This window comes from Talpa occidentalis, unplaced genomic scaffold, assembly GCF_014898055.3.
Source record: "Talpa occidentalis isolate TD23 unplaced genomic scaffold, MPIMG_talOcc4v2.1 talOcc4.18, whole genome shotgun sequence".
Lineage (NCBI taxonomy): Eukaryota > Metazoa > Chordata > Mammalia > Eulipotyphla > Talpidae > Talpa > Talpa occidentalis.
The window spans coordinates 1100696-1109962 of NW_023601851.1; the positions used below are offsets into that span (position 1 = coordinate 1100696).

Sequence of the window (9267 nt, forward strand, 5' to 3'; positions counted from 1 at the left end):
TGATCACAAAAATCTGCTAAGAGGGCCTCCCCAGTGGCGCAGTGGTTGAGCGCTGGGTTGCGAAGCTGCCCGTGGCCTCTGCGGCGCCGGTTCAATCCCCGGCTGCTCCCTGGCCACCGGAGGAGGGTCCCACATGGCGCGCAGACCTCTCCTGCCGCCCGCTGCTCCCCTCAGCAGTGTCCTTCGGTCCTTCTGCCTGCTCTGCTCCCCGCTCTGGCTCTGGTGAATTCTCTCACCCTCCCGCGCTTCTGACTGTACCCAGTGCATGTATAAACAAAACAAACAAACAAATAAATAAATAAATAAATAACATGCCTCTATTAAAAAAAAAAAATCTGCAAAGAGCTGATGTGACTCAACAAAAATAAATAATCCGGTCAAGAAATGGGCAGAAGAGCTAACAAGAAATGTCTCCAAAGAGGAAATGCAAATGGCCAACAGGCATATGAAAGAGTGTTGAGCATCACTTATAATCAGGGAAATGCAAATCAAAACTACAGTGAGATACCATCTTACACCAGTGAGAATGGCACATACTGAAAAAACTAGCAATAACAAATGTTGGTGAGGATGTGGAGAAAAAGGAACTCTCCTACATTGCTGGTGGGAGTACAGGCTGGTCCAACCACTATGGAAAGCTGTGTGGAGATTCCTCAACCTGCTAAAGATGGTGCTTCCATATGATCCAGCAATTCCTCTCCTAGGTATTTACCCAAATGACACAGGAACATTAATTCAAAAGGGCGCCTGCACCCCTATGTTTATAATAGCACTATTTATAATAGTTAATCTATGGATACAACCCAAACGCCCCGAAATAATGACTGGATCAAGAAGATAAGGTACACAATGTAATATTACTCAGCAATCAAGAAAGATAAACTGCTGGCAATTTGCAGCAACATGGATGGAGCTGGAAGGGATCATGCTCAGCGAAACAAGCCAGTAAGAAAAAGAAAAATACCGGATGGTCGCACTCATGGCAGGAATCTAGAAAACCTAAATAAGGGATCAGGAAAAAGACTAATTATGATAAAGTAAAAATCAAAATCAACAAGCAACTATAAACCAGAGACACACTACGGGGGTGGAGGGGTTGATGGAGGGGAGGATGGTTTAGGGTTAAAACGAAGGGGGTGAGAATTATGTGGGGAATATAACCAAGATAAAAATGCATACATTGAGGCCTCCCCTGGTGGTGCAGGCGATTGAGCACTGTGCTGTGAAGCTGTCCGCAGCCTCTGCAGCGCCGGTTTGATCCTGGCCGTCCAGCGAGGGTCCCACATGGCGTGGCAGACCTCTCCTGTCGTGCCCCCTGCTCCCCTCAGCAGTGTATGTTTTCAATTTGCCTGTTCTGTTCCCCACTCTGTCTCTGGTGAATCCCCTCACCCTCCTGCGCATCTGTTCTGTTCCCCAGTTCTTGTGTGAAATAAATAAATCTTTTTAAAAAAGCATACATTGTGCAAGAATGAAAAAAATGATGTAAAAATATATATAAATAAAATTAAAAAAAGTAGGATCCCCCCACAATTTGAAAGTAGAACATTCCCATGTAGCTTATCTTAATCTGAAATGGCGAAAATGAAGACGCATGTGTCAGTAATTTAAATGAAAGTTTTTTGAGTATTCTTAGATCCCCAGAATAAATGATTAAGTAACACATGTGAAACCTAACATCACGCTGACATATGCATACTACAGGCAGACAGGATATGCTACATAGCTTGTATGCAGTAGTTCTGGGGAATTAGCCTGGAAACACCGCTCTTACTGCCCCAGATGGCCTCTAGAAAAGCTGTGAGTGCAAAGGCTGAGTAATACTAATTTTGCTTTTTGCCTTTTGTCGTAAAGCTGAAAATCCTCTTTGGACATATTTTGGCTAGTACAAACAGGTAGTAATGTCGGTTTTTTGTGAAAGCAACGTGGTATAATGAGAGATTTCAAACAGCCAGTGGTATCTTATTGGATTTTATGAGCTGTTTATCAGATGTATGATTTCTAGTATTTTCTCTGAAAAGAGCAAAGTTCTTTGAAGATTTATTTATGCATGCATGCATGCAAGAACAGGAGTACAGGCCAGAGGCGGGGTGGGGTGAGAGCATTCACCAGAGAGTGAACAGGAGCAGAACAGGCAGATCCACTGAAATATGCTGCTGAAGGGAGCAGTGGGCAAGTCAGTAGAGGTCTACTGCACCATGGGGTAGCTCCCTGGCTGGCCAGTGATCAAACTCATGCTGCAGTGGCTTTCAGTATCTTGATAGCGCTGTCGTTGAACCCTGCGCCACCAGGGAGGCCTGAAAAAAAAAAAAAAAAAAGAGCAAAGTTTTCTTTGTTCCTATAAAGAGCAATATTTATCAATTTGTTTTTTCATGTATCAGACCATAGATGTTGTGTGTAAGAAAATTTTACCTTAGCTAAAATCACCATAATTTTTGTCCTGTGTTTTTTAAAACTTTTGATTCAGAGTTTACATGTAACTCTATTATTCATGTTGTGTTTCTTTTTTATAAGGTATGCGTAAAGGTTAATTTTTTTGCTCATGGGGACTTGGTTGATCCTTGTCATTTATGATAAAGACTGCTGTATTTTTTTTTTAAAGATGTATTTATTTATTTATTTATACAAGCTCTGGGTACAGTCAGAAGCGTGGGAGGGTGAGAGAATTCACCAGAGCCAGAGCAGGGAACAGAACAGGCAGACTGACGAAGTACACTGCTGAGGGGAGCAATGGGTGGCAGGGGAGGTCTGCGCGCCAATTGGGACCCTCGCTGGCTGGCCGGGGATCGAACCAGTGCTGCAGAGTCTGCAGGTAGCTTCGAAGCCCAGCTCTCAACCATTGAGCCACCGGGGAGGCCCTGCTGTACTTCTTACATTTTGTTCTTTTTTCCTCATCTTGCCAGAGATCAGTTGACTTTTTCTGTGTTAGTCTGTTTCTGGATTTAGCGTTCTGGCCTGGATCTGTGTGGCTTTCCTTTGACCAGTACCACATTGTTTTGTCTGCTGTTGTTTTCCAGTAAGTCTGGAAGCCAGGTAGTTATTGCACCTACCCCTTTGCAGCATGATGGAAGTTATTACTCTCCACTTTGCTCTCCCCACTTTGTACGTAAGGAAACTGAGCACCGCAATGTTAGATGCCCCACATAGAGCCTCCCTTAAATAGTTAGCCACTCATCTTACAGGCTAAACTTACATCTTCTCATTCCTAACCTTGTACTCAGACTAACTGTGGCCTTTGGAATCTGGTTTCAGTTTCTTTCAGCTCTGCTTTTATTAGTTGATGACTTTAATCCCTGTGTGTTTCAGTTTTCCCATCTGTAAAACGGGTGTTAAGCAGTGTTACCTGCTTTCTGTAAAGCAGGGTTGAAGACAAGTGACTGTCACGTCAAATCATAAGACTTGGCTGCTTATTTGATCACTGCTGACCGACATAAATGGCCATGTTACACAGGTCAGCCAAATAATGCTAAGTAGTGGGCACGCACCCCAGAAATGCTGCATATTATCCTTATCATCACTATCACTACACCTGTAGTTCTTCACTGTTACTTTATGGCTGTAGCCCCTGAGGCCAGCCATTCCTGTTCCATGTGTCCTTGAGTCAGACAGCAAGCAACCACCAAGCACCTCTGTGTGGCAAACTTATTACCAAACCTGTGGAAAGTGCTGGGATAGAAGCCTCCAAGTGTGGAGCCTGGAGAATCTTGGTGGGAAAGAGGAATTGGCAGGATTTCCCAGACAAAACCCACTGGGAAGGCCTCACAGAACAATTGTGAGCTTGGGATAGGAAGAACATTCCATGTGCGGGTTACAGCTGGTGCACAGGCTTGGGAGGAGTGCCTGGGAGGATAGTGGGATATAGTCCAGGTGACCTAGAATGGGCTTATTGATCCCCCCACCCTTTCTTCCTTCCGTAGGTGGCCCTAGTTTGCCCAACATCCTTGTAGAGCCTCTCCCACCGCTGCCTCCACCATGTCTTCAAGAACCATTGTCATTGACCACGGATCTGGCTTTCTGAAGGCCAGCTTGGCTGGATGAAATGTGCCCCAGATGGTCTTTCCAAGCATTGTGAACTACCTACCCTGCAGGGAGAACCCTGGTCCCAGTTCTGCCCGGAGGCGTGTGAGTCTAGGCATTGATTTTTGCCATCCTGACACCTTTAGCTACCCCATACAGCGTGGCCGTGTCATCAACTGGGAAAGTGTGGAGCACATTTGGACAGTTGTTGTGAAGAAGTGCATGAGACGGGAGCATGAGGACTCCCCTGTAATAGTCACAGAGTTCCCCTTGGGAGAGCCTGCAGACTGACAGAAGACCATGGAGGTAAGGGATCCCAGGGCTGGCCTCACTGTGGAGTGGGAACAGCTGCACTGAGACTTCTGTTCAGATGTGTATGGTCTTCAGTGGATGTGGCTTTGTTCCAATAAAACTGAAAATCATTCCGTTATCTGAATAATTTGTCCTGTCAGTGTTTGCAGAGTGTCTGTGTACCTGAAACTGTGCTAAGCAAGAGAGACTCAGACTGCTCTTGAGTAGAGACTCTACCATTAAAATGCTCCGTGGGAAGTGCTGTGGGAGGGACATGAGCTATCTATTCATGGATTCCATAAGTGCTCATAAGTCATGGTATGGCCCTCCAGCAGCTTATGTTCTGACTTGACCAAAAGTAAGTCAAAAAAATAACAATTTCACATGTTGATGAAGGTGAAATGAACTGACAGCAACCCCTTTGATGACAGTGACTAGGGAGGACTTCTTTTTTTTTTTTTTTTAAGGATTTATTTATTTATACGAGCACTGGGTACAGTCAGAAGCATGGGAGGGTGAGAGAATTCACCAGATCCAGAGTGGGGAACAGAACAGGCAGAGTGATGAAATACACTCCTGAGGGGAGCAGCGGACGCAGCAGGAGAGGTCTGTCATGCCATGTGGGACCCTCGCCAGCAGCCGGGGATCAAACCGGCGCTGCAGAGGCTGCGGGCAGCTTTGTAGCCCAGTTCTCAACCTCTGTGCCACCAGGGGAGGCCCGACTAGGGAGGACTTCTCTGAGAGGTAATTTCAATGGGGAAGCTGGAGCCCAGTGAACTAGGGCGTGTGCAAGAGGGAAGCAGGGGGCCTCTCTGGTGGTGCAAGTGGTTGAGCACCGCACTGTGAGGCAATCCGTGGCCTCTGCAGCATGAGTTCAATCCCCGCCGGCCAGAGAGCAACCCACATGGTGCAGCAGGCCTCTCCTCTCTCACGTGCTGCTCCCCTCAGAAGTGTATTTCAGTCAGTCTGCCTGTTCTGCTCCCCACTCTGTCTCTGGTGAGTCCTCTCACCTCCTGCATCTCTGGCCTGTGTCACAGCTCCTGAGTGCATAAATAAATGCATCTTCAAAAAAAAAAAAAAAAAAAGAAGGGGGCCTCCCTTGGTGGCACAGGTGGTTGAGTGTAGCTGTGAAGCTGTCCCCAGCCTCTTCAGCGTTGGTTCAATCCCAGCCAGCCAGTGAGGGTTCCACATGGCACGGCAGACCCCTCCTGTCATGCCGGCTGCTCCCCTCAGCAGTGTATTTCGCCCGTCTGCCTGTTCTGTTCCCTGCTCTGTCTCTGGTGTATCCTCTCACCTCCCGCACATCTGGCCTGTACCCCGGTTCTTGTATTAAATAAATAAATAATTTTTTTTTAAAAAAGGGGGAAGCAGGGACTCTACAGGGCTGGTAGACTGAGGGAAGAACTTGGGTTTCATACCAATCAAACATTATTTAAATGCTGACCGGCATTTGTTTTGGAACATAGCCACACCCACTCATTTGCATGTTATCTGCTTGCTTTCCCACCAAAAGAGCAGATTTGAGTGGTTGCCACAGAGACTGTACAGTATATAAAACTATCAGAATCTACCATTGTCAGTCTTCAAATAAAAGAAAGGACACTTGGATAGATTTGAATTTCATTTAAGCAACAAGTGATATTTTGTGCCCCAGATACTGCAGGGGACATACTTACACAAAAACATTGTTTCTTACTTAAAATTCAGTTCTAATTAGGCATTGTGTATTTTGATTTGCTAAATATGTTGCCCAGTGCCCAAGAGTCAGTCTTCTTGCTGACTTCTAATAAAACTCCTTCCAATCCTTAAGAGCCCTCCCCCCAATTACTCTCACAGCATGAGCCTCAGGAGCCTTGGGCCAGTGCCCTGGGGGGGCAGCCTGCAAGCACCTTGTGGATGCCTGTGTATATTGACCTCAGTTTTGAGAGCTGAATGCTTAGCACAGTATTTGGGGAAACAAATAGATGGGGGCCTTTGTTTAGGGCAAACACCCCAAGTGACTGCCGTCTCTCTTCTTGTAGATTATGTTTGAGTTACTGAATGTCCCCTCCATACTCCTGGCAGACCAGCTGGAGCTGTCTCTCTATGCATCGGGCCTTCTAACAGGCGTGGTGGTTGATTCTGGACATGGCCTGACCCGCGTGCAGCCCTTCCATCTGGGCCGCCCTGTATGCTCCAGCAGGAAGACGCTGGAGTTCGGGGCCCAGGACCTCTCTGCCTATCTCTTCAAGAGCGTCTTTAAGGAGGCATGCAATGAGCATGACCTGTTTCAGTTGGATACAGTTGCCGCCATCCAGACGAGTAAGTGTTATGTTCCACAAAGTTTTGAGGAGGCTCTGGAGTTCCATCAGAACTTGCCGAGTGGTTTGGATGAGAGCAACACCTACCAGCTCCTGGGCCTACCAGCTCCTTAGGTCTGGGCCTTCCGCAGGTGGTGCGTGACTTCATCGAGACCTGTGACGCCTCCATGCAGCCGACACTCGTCTCCCACTTGATGGCCTGTGGGGGCAACACCCTCTGCATTGGCTTCATAAAGCACCTATATGAGGAGTTGATCACTGATCACTTCTCCTCCACCAAGGCAACCATGTGGGTAGGTTCCAACAGAAACTTCAGCGTCTGGCTAGGGGCATCTGTTGTGGCTCATCTGTCCACTTATAGGTCTCAGTGGATGACCAAAGGGGAGTATGACGAGCAGCTGCGTGTGTGATGATCTGCTGCTGACTCCCATCACAGAGACATGCGCAGGTTGATTGCAGTAAGGGGGTCTGGGCAGAGGTGGCATTAGCTGGCTTTGAAATTCTGAGGTCAGGGTTTTATCTTGTTTCACAAGCAGTATCCAAGCGTAGGGTGTCACCTCTGGAAACACTCGGTGGTCTCTTACTGGATGGGAGGGTTCATCTGCCACATCTGTGTCTGAAGCCACTTGTTTTTCATTGACTTCTGTTTGGGTAATCTCAGCCTTCTGGGTGGAGTAGGTTTTAGCTGGGGCAAGAGGGAACAGGGCCATCTGGTTGCAATTCTAATTAGTTTTGACTAGGGAGTGCTGGGGGTGGGGATGGGGAGGGTAGAGATGTCTAGTCCTTTCCTGCCAGGGAGCAAATGCAGCCAGTGGGCGGCAGTGCTGGTCCACCCTGGGCCAATGTTTTTTCTTATATTTGCAAATAAACGTCTTGTTTGGAACCAGTGCTGGCTTCTCTTATGGATGTGGGCAGAGTGGGCAGTACCTTGGGGAGAGTACTTGGTTACCACTGAGCAGAGTGAATAAGGTCCTGGAACCCTTTCCACCACCTCCTCTGAGCTCACCTAACAAGTCCCAGTATTCACTTGTATTAATTATATGTTTATTCGATAATACTGTAGAACTTACTGCTTGAGAACCAGTGCTATTCTTTGAAGACCTTGGAGCTGTTGAGGCAATAAAGATACATGAACAAAAATTTCAGTATCAAGGAGTTTACAATCTACTCTGGGGACACAGGTCATAGATAAGGAAATACAATTCAGAAGATGAATGAAGCAGATCAAATATAACAAAGTCTTGTGATCTGGGAAGAGGAGGGGTGACTCCTTTAGATGGGGTGGTTTGGACTGTTGGGTTGGTAACTGCCTACCTTCCTTGGCACCTGTGAGGTTATATATTCTAGTCCTTGTGGGATCATGCTATAGGTCTGGCCAGTTCAGAGTGCTCTTGACCCTTAAAATAGCCCCATCAGCCTGCAGGATGCAGAGAGTCCATTGGGGAAGGGGCAGCCATGCTGCACATGGAAGGAACCTGAATGGCCCAGCCCCAGAACCTACCCACCTACACTGTACAGGGACATGATCAGCCTCTGGGATTTGGGGTTGTTGGTTACAGTAGCTGCTTTGCTTATTCTGACAACTATACAAAAAGGAGCCATATGTTGCTATTCACTTAATGGGTATTTTTTTCTGGAAAGTGGAGGAAATGGAGTTCAAATTCAGTGAACCCCTGTGTTCTGTGACTGCTTCTGGTAGGAGTTCTTGGGTCCCTAATTCTGACATTTCGACTACAGTCCCACATACTGTGTCCCTGATGTTTAAGGGACAGTGGGAGGCCAGGGTCCAGCACACCTTGTCTTTGGTACATGAACTGTATTATCTGACTCACAGCTTTATTTGCAAATTTGAGACAAGAGCGGTCCCCGGGGGAACAAGTGAGGGCCTGGAATATGATCCTTTAGTGGAACAGCTCATTGTTGTACAGACTGAGGTATGATGAAGTCAGAGTTGAGTTGCCTGGTAGTTCTGTCATTAAATAAACTAGCTTGGGCAAGTCACTTCACCATTCTGAATCTATCAGTAATAAACCCGAATGTGACACTTCTTCCTCTCAGAAGTGTGGGGTTGAGGATGGCCTAAGACAAGAGGTGAGTAGCTACTTTGAGAGCTACAGGTTCTATTGAAGTATGCAGTGATACTTTAACCTTAGTTAATCCATACTGCTCTCCTGTTAATCAGGAGCATTACTAACGGTAGCACCCTGTATGTTTGGCGAGGAATTGTGGTGAGTGCTTTACAAATAGAGTCCTACTTAATCCTCATGTGCATGCTGTGAAATGATTAATATGTATCCCCATTTACAAAGCTGAAGCCTAGTGACATTAATTACCTGCTGAAGTTAGCACTTAAGCTCAGTTAATAATGGCTTCTTACAATTAGGAATGGATGAGCATTTTTACAAAAGGAGACTTAGAGTCATGGAAGCATTGGGATTTGTTTCAGGTAATAAGTAGGCAGCCATGTAGTGGTGCTACATCTACACCAGCAAGTACTCTATTTTTTTTTTACTGGGTTGCCTCATGGTAGCAAAATAGCTGCAGAAGCTCCAGGCATAACACCCATACTCCCTGCAGAAAGGGAAAGATGAACAGAGTGTGACAGCTGAATCTCTCTCTTACGGCAGGAAAGTCTCACTTAGCAGACTCCTGCTTATGTCTC

The 9267-nt window shown here is 46.5% G+C and overlaps 1 pseudogene; it reads left to right on the top strand.

Moving 5' to 3' along the window:
- The first annotated feature begins 3969 nt into the window (after positions 1-3969).
- LOC119250762 (actin-like protein 8) lies at positions 3970-7193 on the top strand (annotated as a pseudogene).
- Positions 7194-9267: the final 2074 nt, after the last annotated feature.